Genomic DNA, 26,388 nt, shown 5'->3' with positions numbered 1-26,388 from the left:
CACTAGCGTGGGATCACGCGTGTGGTGAACCGAGCTCACGGAACGTGGGCATATGACAAGGAAGGCCACCATGAGTGAATTCATGGGCTTAGGTCGTAGTGGGCCATTTGGGCCACGAAATGGGCCGATTAGGCCCAATGGACTTATGGGCTCGCTTGTGTCAAATCAGCTGCTAGGTGGAATATGGTTAGGCTTGTCATGTCGCGTACATGGCATAGGCCGCAATGGGTTGGTGGGCCCACACGGATAAAATGTATGCTATGTGGTAAGTTTTGGACTGGGCAACGTCGTTTGTACAGCCGTGAATTGTTCTGGGTTAAATGGGCCGGATGGGCCCGTGGTCTCGCATGGGTAAATTTCACTGTTAAGCGGGAAGTAGATAGACTTGTCATGTCACACACATGACTTATGTTGTTTTGGGCCTCAATGGGTCGTGTGGGCCCAATAGTCTCGTAGGCCCACACGGATAACATCTACAGTAAGTGACTATTAATGAAACGGGCTATGGTGTACACATAGCCGTATCTAAATTTGGGCTAAATTGGCCACACGAGCTTGTAGGCCCACTTGGGTCGAGTATGGGCCTTAGGCCCATTTGCACCGTTATATTTGTTTAGATTACTTAAGTCGCTCAAGGCGACGATGGACTTTTAGTTGGATCGTTAAAACCCCGATTTGTAAAATTACCGAAATACTCCCGGGTTGTAAAATTATCAAGATACCCATGATTTTTAAAATTACCAAAATACCATCGAATTGTAAAATTACTGAAATACCCCTAGGTTGTAAAATTACCAAAATACCTCTAATTTGTGAAATTACTAAAATACCCCAAATTTGTAAAATTATTGAAATACCCCTTGATTTGTAAAATGACCGTAATACCCCTGTAAGGTAAAATAACCGTAATATCCCTGTAGGGTAAAATGACCGTAATACCCTTGTATGGTAAAATAATGATTATGCCCTTATGTTTCGTATGATTGATGTGCTTATGATTTACATATATGATTGTACTGAGTATGACTTTGCATACACGTAATGTTTATGACATGACATAATGCATGGGGTTGGGATTTTGATATGGAGGAAGTACTGTATTGCTGACTTTGTGACATTCACTGTTACTGGTGGCTATGGCACAATTACTGATACTAGTGGCTTGCCACATTTACTATTTCTGGCAGCTATGCTATATTATTATTACTAGCAACTTTACGCGATATTGGTGTGCTGGTTGGGTAGGTCAATTTATATCCCCACATGGTGTGTTGGTTGGTATGAGTGGTGTGCTGGCTGGATTTAGGTAGGATGCATAATTGCATTACACTGTACTAATACTATATTGGGCTTAGCCCACACCACATCGATAGGGCTAAAGCCTAGACTGCTCATTCAGATATGGCTAAGGCCTAGATCAGATCGACATCGATAGGCTCGCCCGCATTCCATCGCATGCATTGTTTACTGTTTGAATGATAGGGGTTTACACACTGAGCTTTTGTAAAATCACCTTTCTTTTAACTGTAAAGGTAATCCTCAGCCTTAGACGGTTTGGTGCTACAAGGGTGTAACACCCCAAACCCGGCCCAGATGTTATGGCCAAATCTGACGTGCCACATTGGAGTTGAAAAACCCACGTTCCGTTTTTAGTGTTTTAAAACCATATATTTTGTTGAGTTACCAAAGTGAATGGAAGTTGGGCACCAGGTAGGAATCCGTAACAGAGGAGGTGAGTCATGAAGGCTGCTTAAATACCAAGCTCTTCGATTGGATCCAATCCTAGACATGCCCACAACCATTGCCACACTTTGTTATATCAAGTTTAAATTTGTTTAAGTGGACATCTTTGATAAATTGAATAATTGTGGCGTTATGATATTTTGAAATCAAGTATCGTTTTGAAATCACGTCCTAAGTCTAGCCCATTTGAATAATTATCAACCAGTTTTATAGTTTTTAAAAATAATATAATCCCGAAAAGAAATAAAAGAAAAGTTAAAATGGCCTTATTACAACCCAAAATAAATAATAATTAAAGAAAATTTAAAGGAAACCAACACTTATTTAAAAGCCCAAAGGGTCACTGTGGCTACTCAATCCCTCCTACCCAAGTCTCCACATCAAGGCTCACCGCAAGGTTAAGGAAAGGGGTGAGTTTGGAAACTCACAGAAACAAGCCTCTTTCAGAGCCCAAAACAATATCACCGGGCCTTAGCCCAAGTCCAATCTCAATATGTATATACTTTGGTCAGTAGCCTTTTCATATTTTATACTTCATAACACTGGGTCAAGCCTTTTATCAGAAATGTGATGGCCCATTGGCCCATTACAATATCACATGTACCATTAATGATAGAATGAATGCAAGCCCATTTGGGGAGACTACTCGACCCACCATCCGCTACTCTCTACCCGTACCAACCAACACACCATGTGGGAATAACTCAACCCACCCAACCATAACTCTCCACTAGCAAAGATAGTCTTTATCATATATAACCGAGGCCTAGCCTCTTTTAATAACTGGGGCAAAAGCCATTTTGATAACTGGGGCATAAACCCTTTTGATAACTGGGGCATAAGCCCTTTTAATAACTGGGGCATAAGCCCTTTTGATAATTAGGGCATAAGCCCTTTTAATAACTGGGGCATAAGCCCTTTTTCACTTCCTCCAACCATATAAAAACCCAACCCAATGCATTTATGAATACATCATGTGCATACCATACATATCATGTGCATATCATACATGTCATGTGCATATCATACATACCATGTTTATCAAAATACCATGTATTAAATTCATATTTAAACCCTAGGGGTATAATGGTCATTTTTACCTAGGGCAAAACGGTCATTTTCATATTATAAGGGTAATCCTATAATTTTACCAAAAATTAGGGTTTCCATGTTCATTAACGGTTACTAACAATTCATGTGTGCAAATAGTGATTCTGGCCCATTTTTAGCGAAATTGAGTTATTGGGCCTAAAACCCTTAATGGGCCCTACATAGCCGATTTTGTCATCTAGTACCATTTAGCCTATATTCCATAATGGTTTTATCAGTCTTGATACGAAATTTAATAGGTTTTCGTTTTCCACCAATTTTACCCAAATGGGCCCGAAAGCCCATTGGGCCTTACTTCAGCCCTTGAGGCCCAACTTACCGAGAACGGAAAAGATCACGTTCTTATCTTTTCCAATGTTCCCGATCATCCTCTTAGTGAATCTAACTAACTAATGAGCATTCGCTTGCTCATAAGTCCTCGAAATGCCAAAATTTCGGCATTTCGGCTTTTCGGCATTTATCGCTTTAAGCTATGAAAAAGGGTTCGTTACACACCTGTTTTGCGATATTCCTCGATGAGATCTCCTACACGATTTCTCCTATATTCAACCGTTAAATAGATCAACTCGCAATAATTGAACCAAATCAAGAACCATCTAATATTAACACTTACACATTCGGCTACCATCCATAATGGCCTTAGGCACCTTACCTTTGCCGAGATTTATGACGAGATCTAGCCACTGCGGTGATCCAAGCTAATCCAAGTCGACACTATGCCTTTCTACTCCTCCACTATAGAAACCATAAAAATATTAAAAGAAGAACCCTATAAAGCCTATACCCATATTTGGCCACCTCCCTAAACTAGAGGGGTTTCAGCTTTTCTTAACCTCCATAATACCAAATTGATTAAAGCTACGAGCACTTACCGAGGTTCACCTACCCAAACGGTTCCAATCCCGTATTAACTCCGATTCAACGTAGTCCCAGCTCCAAAACACTAGCAAAAATTACACCACAAGGATCCTAAGAATCGGCCACCAAGTCACCCAAGGATGCTGTGCTTTTGACTTTTGGATCACTGAAGAAGAAGTGGTTATGGACCAAAAAGGGTGTTGACAAAAGATTTGAAAGGCTTTTGACATAACATGAATCGGCTAAAAGAAAAAGAACAAGTGTATACCTTTATGGAAAAATCGACTTCTCTTGCCTCCTTCGGGATTTGGCTTGATACTATTCGGTTAGCAATGAAAAGAAGGATGAGTTCGGCTTTTACTATAAATGAAAGAGAGGAAGAATAGGGGTAAAGAGCTTATGGACGAAATAATGGAAGAGAAAATAGAGGAATTGCTTAAGAAAAATCGGCACAAGTGGGAAGAAAAAAAGAAAACAAAAGAGGAAAATGCCACCCTAAAACCCAATAGCCGAATTTACACTAACCTTCCCCCTTGGCCGGCCATCACTCGCCCCATTTCAAATCTCCTAAAATCTCTCCTAGATACGCTCCCCCTTATCTCTCCATCAGCCCTAAAATCTCTCCCCTTATCACTTCTTAATCCATGCACTTGACTAATTCAAACTCCTCCAACAAAATTCACCTGGGTTCCACCACTTACCCTTCCTGCTCATAAAAATAAATAACCTTATTTGCCAACACAGGGAATCGATCCCATGCCTTCCCCTATGCTCCACATGCCACCTTTTTAGGAGCTTAGTTGCATCACCCTTTCCACTTTACTAAAGCTCTTTTTGTGATACATTTCTCCCACAACTTTACATAAGGTCACCTAGCCAGAACCCCTAACTCTTTAGTCCAAATTTTGAAAATTCTACCGAGTTTTGGCCAACACATGGGCCTTCCATAAGCCCATTTACATACTCAAATTTTTAATTTCACAATTACATACCAAATTTTAGAAACTTTTCTTAAAATATCAAGAATCGCGAAAAAACCCGAAAATCAGGATGTTACAAAGGGACTCGGATGTGGCCACACGATTGCTAATGTTCTACTTTTCACTTTATTTATTTAAATTCCATATTGGGTTTTTGGTTATATAATAAGGCCATTTGTGGTTTTAACTTTTATTTGGCCTTTGATTTCATACCTTAAACTGCTAGGCTAGGAAAAATGTGAGTTTTCAAAATAATAACTATTTTCAAGGAAAACACACATTTTAAACTTCAAGGTTTTTAAAAGCTTTTGTAGTTTTATTTAGTTTAAGGAATCAACGGTGATGAATATGGCAATTGTTTTGACAAATTGATTTCAACTAGTAACTACTTAATTTACTAAAGTATCGCAAGCAATAAAAGCTAAAAGGGTTTTAACTTAAATTTGGATTCTTAACGACAAGTCCTATTTCCGAAAAGCACTTCTATGTGACACACCAGATTCGACCATAACTAAATGTAACACCCCAAAATTGGCCTAGATGTTATGGATGAATTTCTCTTGTCATATCGAAGTGCTTTTTGAAAATAGGACTTGTCGTTAAGAATCTAAATTTAAGGTAAAACCCTTTTAGTTTTTATTGCTTGCAAAAATTTGGCAAATTAAGTTGTTACCAATTGAAATCAATTTGTTAAAACGATTTCCATCTTTATCACCGTTGATTCCTTAAACTGAATAAAATCGTGGAAACTTTTAAAAACATTAAAGTTTAAAATGCATGTTTTCCTTGAAAATAGTTATTATTTTAAAAAATCACATTTTCTTTTAACTGTACAGGTAATCCTCAGCCTTAGACGGTTTGGTGCTGCAAGGGACTCGGAGGTGGCCACACGATTGCTGATGTTCTACTTTTGACTTTATTTATTTAAAATTCATATTGGATTTTTGGTTATGTAATAAGGCCATTTGTTGTTTTAACTTTTATTTGGGCTTTGATTTCACACCTTTAACTGCTAGACTAGGAAAAAGGTGAATTTTTAAAATAGTAATTGTTTTCAAGGAAAACTCGCATTTTAAACTTCAAGGTTTTTAAAAGCTTCCGTGATTTTATTTAGTTTAAAGAATCAACAATGATAAATATGGCAATCATTTTGACAAAATTGATTTCAATCAGTAACAACTTAATTTGCCAAATTTTCGCAAGCAAAAAAAACTAAAAGGGTTTTAACTTAAATTCGGATTCTTAATGACAAGTCCTACTTTCGAAAAGCACTTCGATGTGACACGTCAGATTCGACCATAACGTCTAGGCTGGGTTTGGGGTGTTGCATTTAGTGGTATTAGAGCCAGGTTACAAAAAACTCAGCTGTAGAATGGGTTTTGAATAATATTAGTAATTTTTTTGGAAACTATTCTTGAAGTATTTTTAGAAGCTTTACCAGTGTGGCACACCGAGTCTCCGGTGCCAAATCTGTAAGTTCTCTGACATTGTTTACTATTATGGACTGAAATGTTAAGCTATAGGTAGTGGTACTATACTGGAAACAATAGAGTCTGAGTTATTCGAGACTGTAGGAAAACTGGGACTGTAGAAGACTAAAAACTAAAGTGAGACTCTGCTCTACGAAAACAAAACTCTAACTATTGCTTGATCATAAAATATCTGTTAATAACTACTGGAATTATGAATTGATTCATAAGACTTTTAAATAGATAATTCGTTATCGAAATGAACACTAGAGGTACTCATGGAAAGGGTACACAAAGCCGCGGTGGAGGCTGAGGTAGTGCTAGGGCTGGGTCTTCAGCATCGGGACACATGCCTGCTAGAGAGACACCAGATTCACCTGAACATGATATGGTGTAGGAGACAAAAGTTAGGGAAAGTCCACCAACTTCGGGTAGCGATAACTCGGAGCTCGGAACTGAGGCACTAACTCGATTAGTAAGTGAAGTGTTAGAGGAAGTTAAGGAGATTAATGAAATAGTCCAGGCTAGGTGTGTGGACTGTAGGAATAAGAGAGATCACAGTTCTCTGGGGCTAGAGCCTCGTTCTGTGAAGCATGTTAGAACGCGTCTGAACTTTCTGACTTGCAAGCATTGCAGAAGGTGTCATCTGGACAAATGCTGGAGGATTCAAGAGCATGTCTCAGATGCAGGTCTAAAGAACATCGGGCTCGAGACTGCCAAATCACTTTTGATTCAGGTATGTTTTGTTTGAGTGTGATGATTTGGACATAGAGATTGTATGCGTGTGATGTCTATTTGCTCCAGTGGGTAGGTGTTTTGGGTATGTGTAAGAAGTTCCAAGTTCAAGTTAAAGTGTGTTGGCGTTATTAGGATCAGAGTGCGCATCGAGGGCGTAGTAGTGTAGTTGTTACGCGACTACCCTGCTAGTTGGAAAATTTTAAGGACGAAATTTCTTGAAGGAGGGATAAATTGTAACGCCCTAAATTTGGGCCTAGAAATATTGGACCTTGAGTATGGGTCTGTAAGGAGGTTGTATATAAGTATTTAATTGTGCAAGGAAATGACATGAGTGGGTATCTACTTTAGTGGTTAAGTGTTCTAAGTGTTCTGGGAGTGTCTGAGAAATCTTGGGTTTAAACCTAGTTTTTGCAAAAATTTTATTTTATTAGTAAATCCCTAGCTTTGGGCTAATAGGCTTATAGTTAAATTTGGGTAGACCATGACACAAAAAGCCTAGTGGTCTATTGGTAAATGGCATGTGGAGTGTACATAGGGTTTGAGGTTCAAGTCTTGGCGTAGGCAAAATTTTCGTTTTATTTATTTAAGTGAACTCAGACTTTCGCTTGTAGGCTTTATAAATAATTGTAGGAGGAAGGTGACACAATTGAGCTTATGGCTTAGAAGTGGTGGCGTGACGTGGCTATTGTGAGAGCTTGGGTTCAAATCCCATGGAATGCAAAGGGATATTTCATTTTATTTCTTTATGGTGAGAGAGGTGGAGTTTGATTGAAAATCTGTGGAGGGAAGTTCTAACTGGTCAATGAGTGGATCATGGAAGAGATGAAGGAAGATTTTTAAGAGGAAAAAGTTGAGTTTGAGTTGGTGTGGTATTGTGCCAAATTTGCATAGGAGGTACTTAGAATTTCGGCTGAGTGTTGTTCCTCAAGTTTCAGTTTTATGTGTCTTTCTTTAGGCATTTGGTTTTTGTGCTTTTTGGTGCCGAATTCTTCTATTGCCTCCTCCTTCTGATCGTTTTCTTTGTTTTTCCTTCCCTATCTCAAATCGATACTTCCTTGGCCGATTAGACGCTTAATTTTTTGTGCCAAAATCAAACTTTTTTTCTTCCCCTTAATCTCTTTTCATTTGGTTGGTCGAACCACTGCTCTCTTCTCACCTCTGCTACTTCTCAGTTTTCTTGGCTGAATACTATTGCTCCCAATTCTTTCAATCGGTTTCTTCTTTGTAGACCGGTTGCTATTTTTCTGTGGTGTTCTCAACTGGTGTTACTTTGGTCGAATATCAGCACTCTCCCTCTCTACTTTGGTTTCTAACTTGTACGAATATTCTGTGATCAAGTGGTGAGTATTGATTCTTTGTAAATCTACTCCTCCCTATTGGTAATCCTATGTTTAATCTTGTTCTTTATTGTCGTTTAATGGCTAGGGACGAGTGTTGCTAGCTTTACTCCTCTGTTCTAGTGGGTTAGGACGATTGTCCCTTCTCCCTAATTAACCTTGCGGTTCGATAAGTATTCCCTTTATCTTGCTCAAGTCATTCATTTGAGTAAGGGTTAATAAGGTTGGTTGTATTCCTATCAGCATACGATTGATTGTCTGTTGGAATTGATGTAGGTTTGGTGCTCAAGCATTAGCCACTCTCTTTGTTAACAAAGGTGTGTAACCGTCTACCATGTTCGCTAATCGGCTGAAAAGCTGAAAGTATGTGTTGTTTGCACTCCTCTGACTGTAGATCGGTAGAATGCCGAAAAGCCAAAAATATGGTGTATGATGCCACACGAGCGTACGATCGTGCGTGTGGTGAATCGAGGTCATGGAATGTGGGCATACGACGAGGAAGGCCACTATGGGCGAATTCATGGGCTTAGGCCATAGTGGGCCAGGAAATGGGCCGAATAGGCCCAATGGTTCTGTGGGCCCGCTTGTGTCAAATTAGTTGCTAGATGGAATATGGTTCGGCTTGTCATGTCGCGTACATGGCATAGGCTGTTTTGGGCCATGGAAGGTTAGACTGGCCGGTGTGGGCCCAATGGGCTGGTGGGCCCACATGGATAAAATGTATGTTATGTGGTAAGTTTTGGACTGGGCTACGTCGTTCGTACAGTCGTGAATAGTTCTGGGTTAAATGGGTCATATGGGCCCAATGGGCCTATGGGCCCACGTGGGTAAATTTCACTGTTAAGCATGTAACAGATAGACTTTTCATGTCGCGCACATGACCTAGGTTGTTTTGGGCCTCGATAGGCCGTGTGGGCCCAATCCGCTCATGGGCCCACATGGATAAAATCTGCGGCAAGTGGCTATTAATGAACCAGGCTATGGTCTACACATAGTCGTATCTAAATTTGGTCTAAATTAGCCACACGAGCGTGTGGGCCAACTTGGGCCGAGTATGGGCCCTAGGCCTATTTGCACCGTTATATCTATTTAGATTACTTAAGTCGCTCGAGGCGACGATGGACCTTTGGTTGGGTCGTTAAGGCCCTGATTTGTAAAATTACCAAAATACCCCTAGGTTATAAAATTACTGAAATACCCTTAATTTGTGAAATTACCAAAATCCCCCCGATATGAAAAATTACTGAAATACCCCCTCCCCCGATTTATGAAATTGCCGAAATATCCCTAATTTTTAAAACTACAGAAATATCCCCAGTTTGTAAAATGACCGTAATACCCTTGTAGGGTAAAATAACCGTAATGCCCCTGTAGGATAAATGATCGTAATACGCCTGTATGGTAAATTTACGATTATGCCCTTATGTTTCTTATGATTGATGTGCTTATGATTTACATATATGATTCTACTGAGTATGACTTTGCATGCACATAATGCTTATGACATGACATACTGCATGGGGTTGGGATTTTGATATGGAGGAAGTACTGTACTGGTGACTATGTCACATTCACTGTTGCTGGTGGCTATGCCACAATTACTGATATTGGTGGCTTGCCACATTTACTGTTCCTGGTAGCTATGCTACATTATTATTACCGGAAGCTTTGCGCGATATTGGTGTGTTGGCTGGGTGGGTCGATTTATATCCCCACATGGTGTGTTGGTTGGTGCAGGTAGTGTGCTGGCTGGATTTGGGTGGGATGCATAATCGCATTACACTGTACTGATATTGTATGGGGCTTAGGCCCACATTATTACTTTATAGGGCTAAAGCCCAGACTGTTCTGTTACTTTATAGGGCTAAGGCCCAAACTGTACTTACACTGGATAAGACTCAGGCCTAGACTATTACTACATGCATTATTTACTGTTTAACTGATACGGGATAACACACTGAGTTTTCATAAACTCACCCTTTCTTTTAACTATACAGGTAATCCTCAGCCTTAGACGGTTTGGTGCTGTAAGGGACTCGGAGGTGGCCACACGATTGCTGGTGTTCTACTTTTGACTTTATTTATTTAAATTTCATATTGGGTTTTGGTTATGTAATAAGGCCATTTGTGGTTTTAACTTTTATTTGGGCTTTGATTTCATGCCTTAAACTGCTAGGCTAGGAAAAAAGTGAGTTTTCAAAATAATAGTTGTTTTCAAGGAAAACACGCATTTTAAACTTCAAGGTTTTAAAAGCTTCTGCGATTTTATTCAATTTAAGGAATCAACGGTGATAAATATGGCAATTTTTTTGACAAATTGATTTCAATTGGTAACAACTTAATTTGCCAAATTTTCGCAAGCAATAAAACTAAAAGGGTTTTAACTTAAATTCAGATTCTTAACGACAAGTCCTATTTTTGAAAATCACTTTGATGTGACACGCCAGATTCGACCATAGCTAAGTGTAACACCCCAAACTCGGCCAAGACATTATGGCCGAATCTGACGTGTCACATCGAAGTGTTTTTCGAAAATAGGACCTGTCGTTAAGAATCTGAATTTAAGTTAAAACACTTTTAGTTTTTATTACTTACAAAAAAAGGGCAAATTAAGTTGTTACTAATTGAAATCAATTTGTCAAAACGATTGCCATTTTATCACCATTGATTCCTTAAACTGAATAAAATCACGGAAGCTTTTAAAAACCTTGAAGTTTAAAATGTGTGTTTTCCTTGAAAATAGTTATTATTTTGAAAACTCACCTTTTCTTTTAACTATACATTTAATCCTCAGCCTTAGACGGTTTGGTGCTGTAAGGAACTCGGAGGTGGCCACACAATTGCTGATGTTCTACTTTTGACTTTATTTTTTTAAATTTCATATTGGGTTTTTGGTTATGTAATAAGGCCATTTGTGGTTTTAACTTTTATTTGGGCTTTGATTTCATACCTTAAACTGCTAGACTAGGAAAAAGGTGAATTTTCAAAATAATAACTATTTTCAAGGAAAACAGGCATTTTAAACTTCAAGGTTTTTAAAAGCTTCCGTGATTTTATTTAGTTTAAGGAATCAACAGTGATAAAGATGGCAATCATTTTGACAAATTGATTTCAATTAGTAACAACTTAATTTGCCAAATTTTCGCAAGCAATAAAAACTAAAAGGGTTTCAACTTAAATTTGGATTCTTAACGGCAAGTCCTATTTTCAAAAAGCACTTCGATGTGACACGTCAGATTCGGCCATAACGTCTTGGTCGAGTTTGGGGTGTTACACGGAAAGAACCTTAATCTGGAATTAAATAACAAGACTTGCTAACCTGCCTCAAATTCTCAAACTCGAATGTGCTTGTCATCCCATCTTTGAAGTCTTTCCTTGAGTAATTTGGCATTCTCGTATGAGAATATTCGGAATTAATCTAACTAGTTTAGTTGAAGCATCTGTGTAACAGCCCGATTTAGACCCTATTCAGAACGGTGGTTTTGGGACCACGAATCTGAGTCAGAAAAGTATTTTAAAAATATTTTCTTTTTTTATTATGTGTTGATTTATATCCATGAAAATTTTGTGTTTTAATTTTGTCATTTGAGTATCGGTTTAATAAAAAAGGCTTAATCGCGTAAAGTGAAAAGTTAATAGTTAAATATGAAAGTGCTTAATTAAACTTGTCTCATTAATATGAAGCACTTATAATGCAATTATACCATAACTAAATGAGTGGATGGTTATAACCATGAATTATAATGGTTTAAAATTTTAATATAAAGGTTATATATGTAAAATGATTATGAAGTTATATAATATAAAACATAAAATAATTAAAGGCCATGCATGTTTATATTTGGTAGTCAAAATTAGATAAAGGAAAAGAAAGATAAAAGAAAGCCATATTCGACCATTGTTAAGCTTAATCAAGGTATGTAACTAGTTCGATTTTTGATAATTTTTATGTTTTTGAGATCGTTGCAGTGTAATATACAAAGCCTATGCTTGAAATTCTGATTTTGATGAATATTTTCAATTATGCCATTGATGAATAATTGAGTTTTGTGATGGTAGTTGATGAAATATGAAAGATATGTTTTGGATTAATATGTTTTGTATTGGAATTTTTGATATTTTGAGTAATTAGGGCTAAATTGAAAAAATAATAATTTAAGAGACTAAAATGTGAAATAAATGAAATGTATGGACTTGTATGGGCATAAAGAAGATTCGGCCTAAGCATGGTGTGTGCAAATTTTGCATGTTTTGTGTTTTGTACAATTTGGACTAAATTGTAAAAAGTGTGAAATGTCAGGGGCAAAATGGTAATTTTCTCATTTATGTGTTTTTGGACTAAATTGAGTGAGAATATATTTGAATGAGTTTAATTTGAATATGTTTAGATCAAGAACCCAAGAAATCAGATTTGGATCAGGGGAAAACCAAAGTTGTCAAATAGTCGTCCCATTCCGATTATCGTTGTCCAAGGTAAGTTTATAAACAAATAGATGTTTTTAATTTTAAATAAATACGAGTTTTATATGCTAAAATGAATTATGTGAAAATGTATATAAGAAAAGTGAATGTGAATATGCTTGAAAACTATGTGTACGAGTTCGATTCGACTGAGTTACGACATCCGAAAGCCTCGTATGAACCTTAAGGATAGCTAGGATACATATTTCATGACATAGGATTTTTGATATTGTTCTCATGTAAGACTACGTCTGGTACGTTAGCATTGATATATGTAGTTACATGTAAGACCATGTCTAGGACATCAGCATCATATTTGATTCGTGTAAGACCCTATCTGGGACAGTGGCATCGATATGTGATTACATGTAAGACCATGTCTGGGATGTTTGTAACACCCCAAACCCGGCCCAGACGTTATGGCCGGATCCGACGTGTCACATTAAAGTTTTTAAGAAAACCCATGCCTCTTTCAACGTCCTTCTTAGTGTTTTAAAAGATAGTCTTTGCTAAGTTAATAAAGTGAATGGGAGCTGGGCACCAGGTAGGAATCCGTAACAGAGGAGGTGAGCCATGAAGGCTACTTAAGTACCAAGCTCTTCTAATGGATCCAATCCTAGACATGCCCACAACCATTGCCACACTTGGTTAAATCGAGCTGTAATTTATTTAAGTTGAAATCTTTGATAAATCGAATAATCGTGGCGTGGTGTTATTTTGAAAACAATTATCATTTTGAAAACACGTCCTAAGTCTAGCCCATTTATTAATAAACAGATTAAAGTTATTAAAAATAAAATAATCCCAGAAAAATAATTAAAATGGCATTATTACAACCCAAAAGCAAAAATAATATTAATAAGATAAAACTTATAAAAAAATAAACCGATTACTTCTTGTAATTAAAAGAAACAGAAACAGTAGTGTGGCCATCTCCGAGTCCCTCGCAGCTCCAAACCATCTAAGCTTAGGGATTACCTGCACAGTTAGAAATAGGGTGAGTTTATGAAAACTCAGTGTGTAATCCCCAACAACAAACAAACAAAGAATAACACAATTGTCAAGAAAAATCGGGCCAAAGCCCTATTCAAGAATAAGACATCAGGCCTTAGCCCTTAAATAGTAGCAATATGGGCCTAAGCCCTAATTCAGTCTCGATATATACTGGGCCAAAGCCTTTTTATAAATCATATCACCGGGTCAAGCCTTTTCATAAATCATATCATTGGGCAAGCCTTTCTTCAGAAACGGTATGGCCCTTAGGCCCATTTCAATATCACATGTAATGTCAATGGATGTATGCAAGCCCATTTGGGGAGACTACTCAACCCACCATCCGCTACTCTCTACCCGTACCAACCAACACACCATGTGGGGAATAACTCAACCCACCCAACCAACACACCACCGGTAGCATAGCTGCTTTATCATATATCTAGAGGCCTAGCCTCTTTAATAACTGGGGCAAAGCCCTTTTCGGTAAACTGGGGCAAAGCCCTTTTCAATAAACTAGGGCATAAGCCCTTTTCGATAAACTGGGGCATAAGCCCTTTTCAATAAACTGAGGCATAAGCCCTTTTCGGTAAACTGGGGCATAAGCCATTTTCAATAAACTGGGGCATAAGCCCTTTTGCACTTCCTCCATCCATATAAAAACCCAACCCAATGCATTTATGAATACATCATGTACATTTCATACATATCATGTGCATTTTATACATATCATGTGCATTTTATACATATCATGTGCATATCATATCAATCATGTATATCATATCCCACGTATAAAATTTATAATTAAACCCTAGGGGTATAATGGTCATTTTTACCTAGGGGCAAAACAGTCATTTTCATACTATAAGGGTAATTTCATAATTTTACCAAATATCAGGGTTTTCCATGTTCATCAACAATTATCAATATTTCCGAGTGTTTAAACAATGATCTTTAACCCACTTTATCAAACTCGGGCTTTTGGGCCCAAAACCTCTAATGGGCCCTATGAATGCCGATTTAGCCCACTAAGCCTGCTTAATCCAAATTTTACAACAATACTAACCGTGTTATCATGCAACTTTTCCAAATTCCATTTTCTATCAATTTTACCCAAATGGGCCCAAAAGCCCATTGGGCCCAATTCTAGCCCATTGAGGCCCACTTACCATCGTGCATAAAATTGAGTTCTTACCTGTTCCATCGATCCAAACACCGATCTTATCGTATTTATCGTATCTATACCCAAACGCAACATTACAAGTTCCCGAAATACCAGTATTTTAGCATTTCGGCTTCTCAGCAAATATTAATCTAAGCTATTACGAGGGTTAGTACACACCTGTTATGAGTTGAAGTTGAAACGTTTCCAAAATCAATCGCCTACGACAACCACCACCTGTCACTCAAACTTAACTAATCCAATATCAATATATGTAAATCCTACACACATTAGTCTTACGGAACATAAGGGCATATTCGTCATTTTACCATACAGGGGTATTACGGTCACTTCACCCTACAGGGGCTTTACGGTCACTTTACCCTACAGGGGCTTTACGGTCTTTTTACCTAATAAGGGTATTTTAATCATTTCATCCTACAAGGGTGCTTTGGTAAATCTACAAACCAAGGGTATTTCAGTAATTTTGTAAACCAATGGTATTTCTATAATTTTTAGAAAGTCAAGGGTATTTCTGTAATTTTGTAAATCAGGGGTATTTTGGTAATTTTACAAATTAAGGGTATTTCGGTAATTTCATAAACCAATGGTATTTTGGTAATTTTACAAACTAAGGGTATTTTGGTAATTTTACAAATTGAGGGTATTTTGGTAATTTTACAAACTAGGGGTATTTTAGCAATTTTACAGACTAGGGTATTTTGGTAATTTTACTGATCGAGGGTATTTTGGTAATTTTGTAAACCAAGGGTATTCTAGTAATTTTGTAAATCGAGGGTAAAACAGTAATTCTGTAAATCAAGGGTAAAACAGTAATTCTATAAATCGAGGGTAAAACGGTAATTCTGTAAATCAAGGGTAAAACTGTAATTCTATAAATCGAGGGTACTTTAGTAATTTTACAATTTGAGGGCATTTCAGTAATTTGGTAAACTAAAGTATTCTAAACAGGGATAACAATACGAATGGGCCTAAAGCCTATTCTCGGCCCAAATGGGCCCACACGCTCGTGTGGCCCTTTTAGCCCAAATCTAGCCACAGATATGAGATTCACCTAGCCTAGTCTAACATTTACAACACAATCAAACAACTTATCCAATTGGGCCCATAGGCCCATTGGGCCCACATGACCCCCTTTCGGCCCATCGCGGCCCGAAGTAGCCATCCTACAGCTAGAGTAGCGAGAAATACACACCCGATTGGCGACTGGAGTTAATCCAAGCTCCGAGCACTCTTAGTCGACGCCCAACCCAAACGAGCACGCCATACAGCGAAAGGGATCAGCCAAGAAAGGTACCCCTACTCTCCTCATGGTTCTCTCTATTTAAAGCCAGCTTCGCATCCCCTCTTATGTTAACTTCCTGATGTGGGATCCTTCCAACATCAGAGTTTAAATTCAACACCAACTCTTGCCGCCCCCTGTTAGCAAAATAAATGCTCATTGCTTGCCATAGGATTCGAACCCATGCCTCCCCTCAGATGCTCCACATGATACTTGCCACTAAACCACAAGGCTTTTTGTATCATATTTTATCCCCAATTAATTATAAGGTCTAAAGGCCAAAGTCCAGGTTCCCTAAAAAAAAACCAAAATAAATTGCAAGAGCCAAGGCTTGAACCCAGGCTCCTATACAACCTTAATGACGCCACAACCACTAGACTACATGCTTCCTTGTGTCATTTATTTACCACAATAATTTAAAAGGCCCTCATCCAAGCATCCAAGTTTTTTTTTCACTTAATACCAAAATTTTTGCTAAAGCCCAAGTTTAAACCCAAGATTTCTCCAACACTTCTCAAAGCCATTAACCACTAAAGCAAACATTTAATTGTTTCATTTCATTGCACAATTAAATACCTATATACAACCTCCTTACGGACCCCCACTCAAGGCCCAATACTTCTAGGCCCAAATTCGGGGTGTTACAACATTGGCATTGTACAACATGTGTGATTATCCGAGTATCCTATTCAATTTCGAATGGTTCAATGGGCAATGATAAGTTGTGATTGAATGTGTAAAATGAGCTAAAATGATCAGGTATGTGATAACTTATTACTTATTTGAAATGAGGTAAGTAGGTTACTTGATATGTGTTACAAATCATATATAATGTAAATGAAAAAATATGTGTATATGAAAAGTACATTCGGCTAAGGGTTATGTATAGTGATATCTTATTTGTGATTTATGTGCAAATATATGTAATGATTATATTCGGCCTTATGAATATAAAATGTGATTATGTTATTATAAATTGGTTTTGTTAGATTGAGTTATTATTTTCTTATGACTTACTAAGCTATGATAGCTTATAGTTTGTGTCTATTTGTCTCTTTTTATAGATTTTGGAATCAAGTTATGAGCTCAGGGATCGTCGACAAAGTCTATCACACTATCGACTGTTTCAGTACTTTATAAGCCAAATTTCGAACCTATGGCATGTATAGGCTAGATATTACTTGGAAATGTTGGATTTTGGTTTGTGTATATATATAAGCCATGCAAAAATGGCTTGATTATAATGTTAAAGTTTGTGTGTTTATGGCTATGACTTAAATTCAATGTGGAAGTGTATTTCATGGTGTATATGGTTCAACTTGGCTATTAGGTTAATTGATGATTTAGTAATTTGACATAGGATAAGTATATTTTGGTAAGTATGTTCCTTGGTCAATATGTTTGTGATGTTTAGTTAATTGATTCGGCAATGAGAAATGGTAAGTATAATATATAACCGGTTTAATAGTTAGTTCATTTTGGAAGTATGAAATGTGGTATAATTTGGGCGATGAATGATGGTACATTTTGGCTTAGTATTGAGATAAAATGATGGATATGTATTTGATTCAATATTGGCTTTATATGTTCGGTTGCTAAATGACAAGTAAGGAATATGTTGTATAATTGTTTTGGTTAATTATATGTGCTATTACTTATGTGCATTTGTTTATGCTTAGACCTAATGCGGGAATTATGTTTCATGATATACATGTGATGTTTTAATATGTGTTTTGGTTTGAGAAATGATGAAACTTGGTATAGTCATGAATATGATTATTTAGTTAAATGCTAATGTCATGTGTGAGGAAGTATGTGTACAATTGCTTGGTTATTTAATGAGTTAAAATAGGTTTCAATGCATGATTATATACGGCTAAACCTAGTCAAGATAAAAGTGTATACATAGGAATTAGGTTCGGTCGTGAATATCAGTGAATGAATAAGATTTTGAAAAGTCCTATTGAAGTTATTTTCTATTGACCGAATGTTGGCTAATTGTTTGATAGTGAATATGTAATTATAAGCATAGTAATAAGCATGCAAAATAAGTGTACTTTTGGTTGATATTTGTACTCAAAATTGTTCATTTTGTTTTGGTAATATGCACATGAATTTGCAATGTAAAAGAAGTATATTTGGCCATGTTGTAACGCTACCAATTATCTTTTATGATAATGAATATTATGCCATGATATAGGGTAATGTGGTATAATATACAAATGAATATTGGTTATATTATCAAAAGCCAATGCCACATATGTTAATATTAAATAAATTTTGTTATATGATATGTTTGGTTATTATGCACATGTATATCAATGAGATATTAAATGCTGAAATTTTTGAGGTATTAGGTTTCTTTAATGATAATAATACATGAATTTTGTATATTATATATGACTTTGAGTTTTATTATTTAAATTGTGTGTTTAATGTTTAAACAGGTTTATGTGAGATTTGGCCTACCATTGGTGGAAGACACTTGTATCAGTTGTACCGAAAGAGAGAGTCACTTGGGATTTCTTTCAAGAGGAATTTCGTAAAAAGTACATCAGTCAGAGGTTTGTTGACCAGAAAATAAAAGAGTTTCTAGAGTTGAAATAGGGCAATATGACAGTGACTAAATATGAGCGCGAGTTGGTTAGACTCAGCAATTATGTAATATCCTAATTTTGGGCCTAGTCAGAATAGTGGTTTCGTGACCACAAAATCCGATATAGAAATAATTATTTTATGATTATTTTAAGGTCTATGATATGATTGCATGATTGTGTGAAAATTTCGTGAAGAAATTTTATGCATAAAGTGCTTAATTTGAAATTTGGGACTAAATTGAATAAATTGCAAAACTTGTGTTCTAGAAGTATTTTGCATAAAATTGAATTAGATTATTAATTAGAGGTCCTTAAAGAGTAATTTTACCAATTTCTAAGTCTATGGACAAAAAATTGGACATGGATGGAATTTTGGAAAGTTTAGTAGTAAGGGCATTTTGGTCATTTAGGGTAAAATGAATTAAAATACAAAATTAAAAGCCAATTTTGCTCATCTTCAACCCCATGGCCGAATATAGCAAGGAGAAACCATGGCTAGGGTTTTCAAGCTTCCAAGCTCGATTGTAAGTCCGTTCTAGCCTCGCTTTTAATGATTTTTACGTTTTTGGAGTCCCTAGCTCGATTTAGCTTATGCTAGCAATAATTTAACCTAGGGTTTATATTTGGAAAAATACCCATAGGTGAAATTTGTGTATTTTGGTGTTTTATGATAGAATATGAGGTTTTAAATTATGTTAGACAACTTGTGCTACTCGGTTTTAAGTGAAAACGAGCAAAGGGCTTAATCGGTAAAAATACCTAATAGTCATAAGTACATGTTAGAGTGAGAATTTGATGTTGCCATAGAAGGAAAAATGATCAGCATGTCATAAAACATAAGAAAATAGGCTGAATTTTAATTTACGAGCTTTGGGGCAAAAGTGTAAATATGCAAAAGTTTAGGGAAAAATTGTAATTTTTACAAAATATGATTTTGGGTCAATTTGAATAATGTGAGTCCTAATTAGACTATATTTTAAATGATAGAGCAAGGAAACTTGAAATTGGGCTAAAATGGGGAAAATACCAAGTTGTGGACGAAATGGTAAAATAGCCATTTTCGCATACGAGGTAAGTTCATATGTAAATGTTGGTAACATAGTTATTATTTTAAATGTTTTAATGTTTTTAAATGATATGATAATTATTATGAAATATTATACTTGTGATAATTGTTTGATAATATGTCAAATTATGTGATATACTTGGAAAATGTGAAATACTACCGAGTATCGGTATCGGCATTCCGTAAAAGATGGTTGAGACACATGATTGGGAAAAGGTCCGTTGAACCTTAGGAATGGATTAGGATACAAGTGACATGTCACTTTGGGATATTTGGGCATCCGAACTCGTTGAGTTGAGTCCGAGTTCACTTATGGATGCGAGCGTCCGAACTCGTTGAGTTGAGTCCGAGTTCGTGAGATGTAACTAGGCATCCGAACTCGTTGAGTTGAGTCCGAGTTCACTTATGGATGCGAACGCCTGAGCTCGTTGAGTTGAGTCCGAGTTCACTTATGGGCGGGTTACATGGTAGCTTGGCTACATATGTGGCACTTATGTGCAAACTTTCCATGTATCCGAATTATATTCGATGTGTTCAACGGGTAAAGTTCTACTCAAATGGAGGAATACTCAAGATGAAAGGGCGTATTGGTAAGTGTTGTGAAATGGATACTTTGAACAGGTATGTACTTAACCCTCGGGTTGAAAACTCAATATAACAACAATATGGTAAGATGATAAATGAAAAGGTGATATGAATGTCTTGGTGATGATTATGCAAATGATGTTTTATGTTTGCTTATATGGTTATGTTACTTGCTATTTGCATGTGAGCTTACTAAGCATTTATGCTTACTCCCTCCTTTTCATTCCTTGTAGTGTTGACAAGCCAGCTCGGAAATCGGAAACGGTCGGAGGCAAGCTCACACTATCCGTATACCATCTTGGCATAATGGCTTGTATATTTTGAGTATGGCACGTATAGCATTATAATCATTTTGTATATATGGTCTTATGATATGGTTATTGAGTGGTATGGAAATAGAAATGCTTGGTAATGATTAGCCATTGGAATGGCTAATCATGATCATATTTGGTATTATGTATGTCAAATTGCTAGCTAATCCATGGAAACCATGAAATAGGTAAAATTTACCATAAAATAGATTCAGACAGCAGCAGTGACGTGAGTTTAGAAAATCACTAAAAATAGTAGAAATGGAATTAAATAATGAATAAGTTATGGAATCGAAGCTTGATGAGTCTATTTTCATATGGAATAAGCGAAACAGGTATATGAGCTATATTTTATGAGATGTTTAAATTTTTGTGAAACAGGGCCAGAGCGATTTCTGGATCCCCTGTTCTGACTTTGGAAATTCACCATAAATTTTACAAAGATAATTAGAAATCACACTTTATATGTACAGATTACTTATTGAGTCTAGTTTTATTAGAGACAAACGGTATAGTCATTGAAGCTCTGTACAGGGAGATATCTGATTCGTAATACACAGAGGTCAGAGTAGTTGAACCCTGAAACAGGGGAGACTTTAACTAATAAACTGTACTAATTGGCCCAACCAAAAATTATAGAAAAAAATTAGTAGATATATATATGAGTCTAGTTTCAGGAAAAATTTACGGAATTGGATTTCGAGTTTCGTAACTCGAGATATGATTTTTAAAGCGACTGTGATGCAGTTAGCCAGCTTGTCTGGAAATTTTAAAATGAATTGTATGAGCTGTTTAATTAATGAATTAAGTCCGTTAACACCTCGTGTTCGACTCCGGCAACGGTATCGGGTATGGGGTGTTACATTTAGTGGTATCAAAGCAGGTTTAGTCGGTTCTCGGACTAACCTAGCATGTGTAAAAGTTTAGCTATACATGCCACTGATCTGTGATAGTGTGATATCTTCCGACGCGTATGAGTACCGTCTTATTTAGACAGGGTACTCTCCAACCGAGCTGTGCCGACCATGTTCACGGTTATGTGAAGGTATTTGAGTAAAGTTATGATTATGATAAGTCTCGGTTCAGAAAAGTATGAATAAAAGTTTATGATACATATGTGATAATATGTGAGATGAAAGTTCATGTTGTGATAAATATCCATATTTGCTTAATGCTCATACGATGTAGTGTATGTGGCTTACTTGATAAGATGAACGGAATAAATAGAAAGTAGTAGAGGTATGTATAAAGGTCATAATATCATAATACTGAATGAAAATGTCCTTGTCTTGATTGGACGTTGAATGTTGATGAATGTTAATGATATACAATTTTTTTATGAGATAAAGGATTATAATGAAATGAACTTATCTATGTTAAATTGTTGGACTGAATTATATGATTGTAATGATATGTACATGATGATGCACAAAATGAAAGTTGTGATTGTGATGCAAATATCTATGTTTGTTTGGCCTTATATAATGTCATGAGCATGAATTAATTTAATTAAATGAATGGATAAGTAAAGTCATCTAGAAAACATAGAATGTATGCATAAGTATATTGTCTAAATGGGACAATAGGAAAATTGGTGTAAGCCAACATGAATGAATGACATGATTTTGATGATGTTACTATGATGATGGAAGTTGTGTCATATGTGTATGTATAAGAAAGTCGAGTCAGAGGTCCTACAACCCCTCCCCCTTACCAAAGTGGTACTTATAATGGAATTTCATGAGATTTGTATTGAATAAGTTTCCGGTTGAGAACCCAAAGAGTTCAGTGATAGAATAATTATAAGTATGATTCGAGATTGAAAATGAGCTGATAAGTAAAGTCAGAGCCAGAAAGTATCGGATTGATATAAAGATTATTGGAATTATGCACTATCCCAGTTAGAGAAGGAATTCTCTTTGGTAAATCGAATTACTCAAGTGCAAGGTCGAGAAAAGTGTAAATCGAAATTTATTCAGAACTGACATTCTTTAGTGAATGATTTAATATGAAATTTGTGACGGCAGAACTAGTTGGGGAAATGATATTTCAAATGTGAATTATCCGAGTGTGACAGCTTATGACCGGACAGATTTAGCAGTCTCTTTTGAGATGTTCTATGTGTTCACCCGTTCTCAGAAATATTTCTATGGCTATTGATCTTCTGAAGAAATTCTTGTTATATGGGAATGTCTTCTAATTTTGGTGTTGGATGAAAGCATTGGTAGTCTGATTGGTTTATAATTTATATTGCTCTATTTCATTGGGTATTCTATTTCATTTGGTCGATAAGAATTGATGAGAGAATTCATATGATATTATGATTCTGCTTTCTTCTTGATGCTTCATCGATATATATGTATGGGAAGATATATTGATTTTGTTATATTTGATTTCAGTGGGATTAAATGATGATTTTGTTTGGACTTTCTTTCTTTGAATTATCAGGGTATTCTGTATTTTCTCTATGAATTTGGTTTTCGATTCTCCGGCATAGTATCGTATCTTGGGTTTCTTTATCCTGGATCTCTTTATTCTGGATTTCTTTATTCTGGGTTTCTCTATCTTGGATTTCTTTATTCGGTTTTCTTGTTATCTTTGTTCCATAATTTGTCAATTACGACTCATGTTCGAAGTGGGTTCTGCAGCCCATGATAATCATGTCAAATATGACTATACTTCTAATTTGATCTTGGTAATGTGGTGATTTTAGTATTGGGATTTTTTCTAATTTCGTAAGGATTTGACATCAAGAAAGACATAGGTGATAAAAGCGCGAGTTTTAGTCGGTATGGTAAATTATTTATTTGAAAGATTTCATGTGACAATTATGTCAGGATTATTTTTCCCAAGTCTGATAATAGAATTTCATTTTGTACGGATAAAAGAGTAAATAGTTTGAACGAGAAGTGTATATTTAATAGAAAGAGTTGAATATTAGTTTAAGTCACTACTGAATGATAAGGTTTCCATCTTGTGAAAGCTGAAAAGTTTATTACATGTTGACGAGTTCGGATAGATGAGAATATTGGTAACAAAGCGTCGAACTAGACTAGTCTACATTGAGCAAAGACTTCGGCTTTCAAGAATGTATTGTTGTATGAATTGTGATGTGTTTCAAGACAATGAGGTAATGTGATAGTTTAGAGCATCCGATGTTACATAAAATCGGAGTTGTTAAAGGGTTAAAGCCGAGCATTGGGATCTATCAAAATTATCCTTGTCAATGTTGATATTGGGATGGAAATGAGAAGGATTATTCTTGAGGCCATATCGAATTATTTCTATGGCGGAAAGAGGAAAATGTGATGTATCCTATTGTTAAATGTTTGGCGAGATCTATAAATCACATCAGATTGAATGAATTCCTACTCATCGATTCATGGAATTTCAGGTCTCTTTGATTGTTGGATTTCTTGGAATTCCGGTCTCCATTAAATCAAGTTGAGATCCGGGTTTTATGTCATGATATCATGGGAAATTGAGAAGGGTTGAAAATTTAAGAACAGTTGAGAGTTGAGACTGTAAGCTTTTAGATCATATGAGAAATTGAAGAGATGTATTGGAGGTACAGTCTAAGTGCAAGTTATTCGGCACCAAATATGAGATTAAAAGTGAAGACCACTTTTCTAGTAAGATTTTCGGGGACGAAAATCCCTGAAGGGGGGGAGAGTTGTAATATCCTAATTTTGGGCCTAGTCAGAATAGTGGTTTCGTGACCACAAAATCCGATATAGAAATAATTATTTTATGATTATTTTAAGGTCTATGATATGATTGCATGATTGTGTGAAAATTTCGTGAAGAAATTTTATGCATAAAGTGCTTAATTTGAAATTTGGGACTAAATTGAATAAATTGCAAAACTTGTGTTCTAGAAGTATTTTGCATAAAATTGAATTAGATTATTAATTAGAGGTCCTTAAAGAGTAATTTTACCAATTTCTAAGTCTATGGACAAAAAATTGGACATGGATGGAATTTTGGAAAGTTTAGTAGTAAGGGCATTTTGGTCATTTAGGGTAAAATGAATTAAAATACAAAATTAAAAGCCAATTTTGCTCATCTTCAACCCCATGGCCGAATATAGCAAGGAGAAACCATGGCTAGGGTTTTCAAGCTTCCAAGCTCGGTTGTAAGTCCGTTCTAGCCTCGTTTTTAATGATTTTTACGTTTTTGGAGTCCCTAGCTCGATTTAGCTTATGCTAGCAATAATTTAACCTAGGGTTTATATTTGGAAAAATACCCATAGGTGAAATTTGTGTATTTTGGTGTTTTATGATAGAATATGAGGTTTTAAATTATGTTAGACAACTTGTGCTACTCGGTTTTAAGTGAAAACGAGCAAAAGGGCTTAATCGGTAAAAATACCTAATAGTCATAAGTACATGTTAGAGTGAGAATTTGATGTTGCCATAGAAGGAAAAATGATCAGAATGTCATAAAACATAAGAAAATAGGCTGAATTTTAATTTACGAGCTTTGGGGCAAAAGTGTAAATATGCAAAAGTTTAGGGAAAAATTGTAATTTTTCCAAAATATGATTTTGGGTCAATTTGAATAATGTGAGTCCTAATTAGACTATATTTTAAATGATAGAGCAAGGAAACTTGAAATTGGCTAAAATGGAGAAAATACCAAGTTGTGGACGAAATGGTAAAATAGCCATTTTCGCATACGAGGTAAGTTCATATGTAAATGTTGGTAACATAGTTATTATTTTAAATGTTTTAATGTTTTTAAATGATATGATAATTATTATGAAATATTATACTTGTGATAATTGTTTGATAATATGTCAAATTATGTGATATACTTGGAAAATGTGAAATACTACCGAGTATCGGTATCGGCATTCCGTAGAAGATGGTTGAGACACATGATTGGGAAAAAGGTCCCGTTGAACCTTAGGAATGGATTAGGATACAAGTGACATGTCACTGGGATATTTGGGCATTCAAACTCGTTGAGTTGAGTCCGAGTTCACTTATGGATGCGAGCGTCCGAACTCGTTGAGTTGAGTCCGAGTTCGTGAGATGTAACTAGGCATCCGAACTCGTTGAGTTGAGTCCGAGTTCACTTATGGATGCGAACACCCGAGCTCGTTGAGTTGAGTCCGAGTTCACTTATGGGCGGGTTACATGGTAGCTTGGCTACATATGTGGCACTTATGTGCAAACTTTCCATGTATCCGAATTATATTCCGATGTGTTCAACGGGTAAAGTTCTACTCAAATGGAGGAATACTCAAGATGAAAGGGACGTATTGGTAAGTGTTGTGAAATGGATTCTTTGAACAGGTATGTACTTAACCCTCGGGTTGAAAACTCAATATAACAACAATATGGTAAGATGATAAATGAAAAGGTGATATGAATGTCTTGGTGATGATTATGCAAATGATGTTTTATGTTTGCTTATATGGTTATGTTACTTGCTATTTGCATGTGAGCTTACTAAGCATTTATGCTTACTCCCTCCTTTTCATTCCTTGTAGTGTTGACAAGCCAGCTCGGAAATCGGAAACGGTCGGAGGCAAGCTCACACTATCCGTATACCATCTTGGCATAATGGCTTGTATATTTTGAGTATGGCACGTATAGCATTATAATCATTTTGTATATATGGTCTTATGATATGGTTATTGAGTGGTATGGAAATAGAAATGCTTGGTA

General features: G+C 36.2%; 1 long non-coding RNA gene across 1 annotated transcript; it reads right to left on the bottom strand.

Annotated features, from left to right (window-relative positions):
• Positions 1 to 13,429: 13,429 nt before the first annotated feature.
• On the bottom strand, positions 13,430 to 16,179 carry LOC128295290 (uncharacterized). The gene is made up of 2 exons (XR_008285641.1): positions 16,068 to 16,179; positions 13,430 to 13,674 (listed from the first exon to the last, which is right to left on the bottom strand). It is a non-coding gene; the product is annotated as an uncharacterized LOC128295290 (long non-coding RNA).
• Positions 16,180 to 26,388: the final 10,209 nt, after the last annotated feature.

This window comes from Gossypium arboreum, chromosome 7, assembly GCF_025698485.1.
Source record: "Gossypium arboreum isolate Shixiya-1 chromosome 7, ASM2569848v2, whole genome shotgun sequence".
Lineage (NCBI taxonomy): Eukaryota > Viridiplantae > Streptophyta > Magnoliopsida > Malvales > Malvaceae > Gossypium > Gossypium arboreum.
This window is presented reverse-complemented; position numbering and strand designations above follow the sequence as displayed.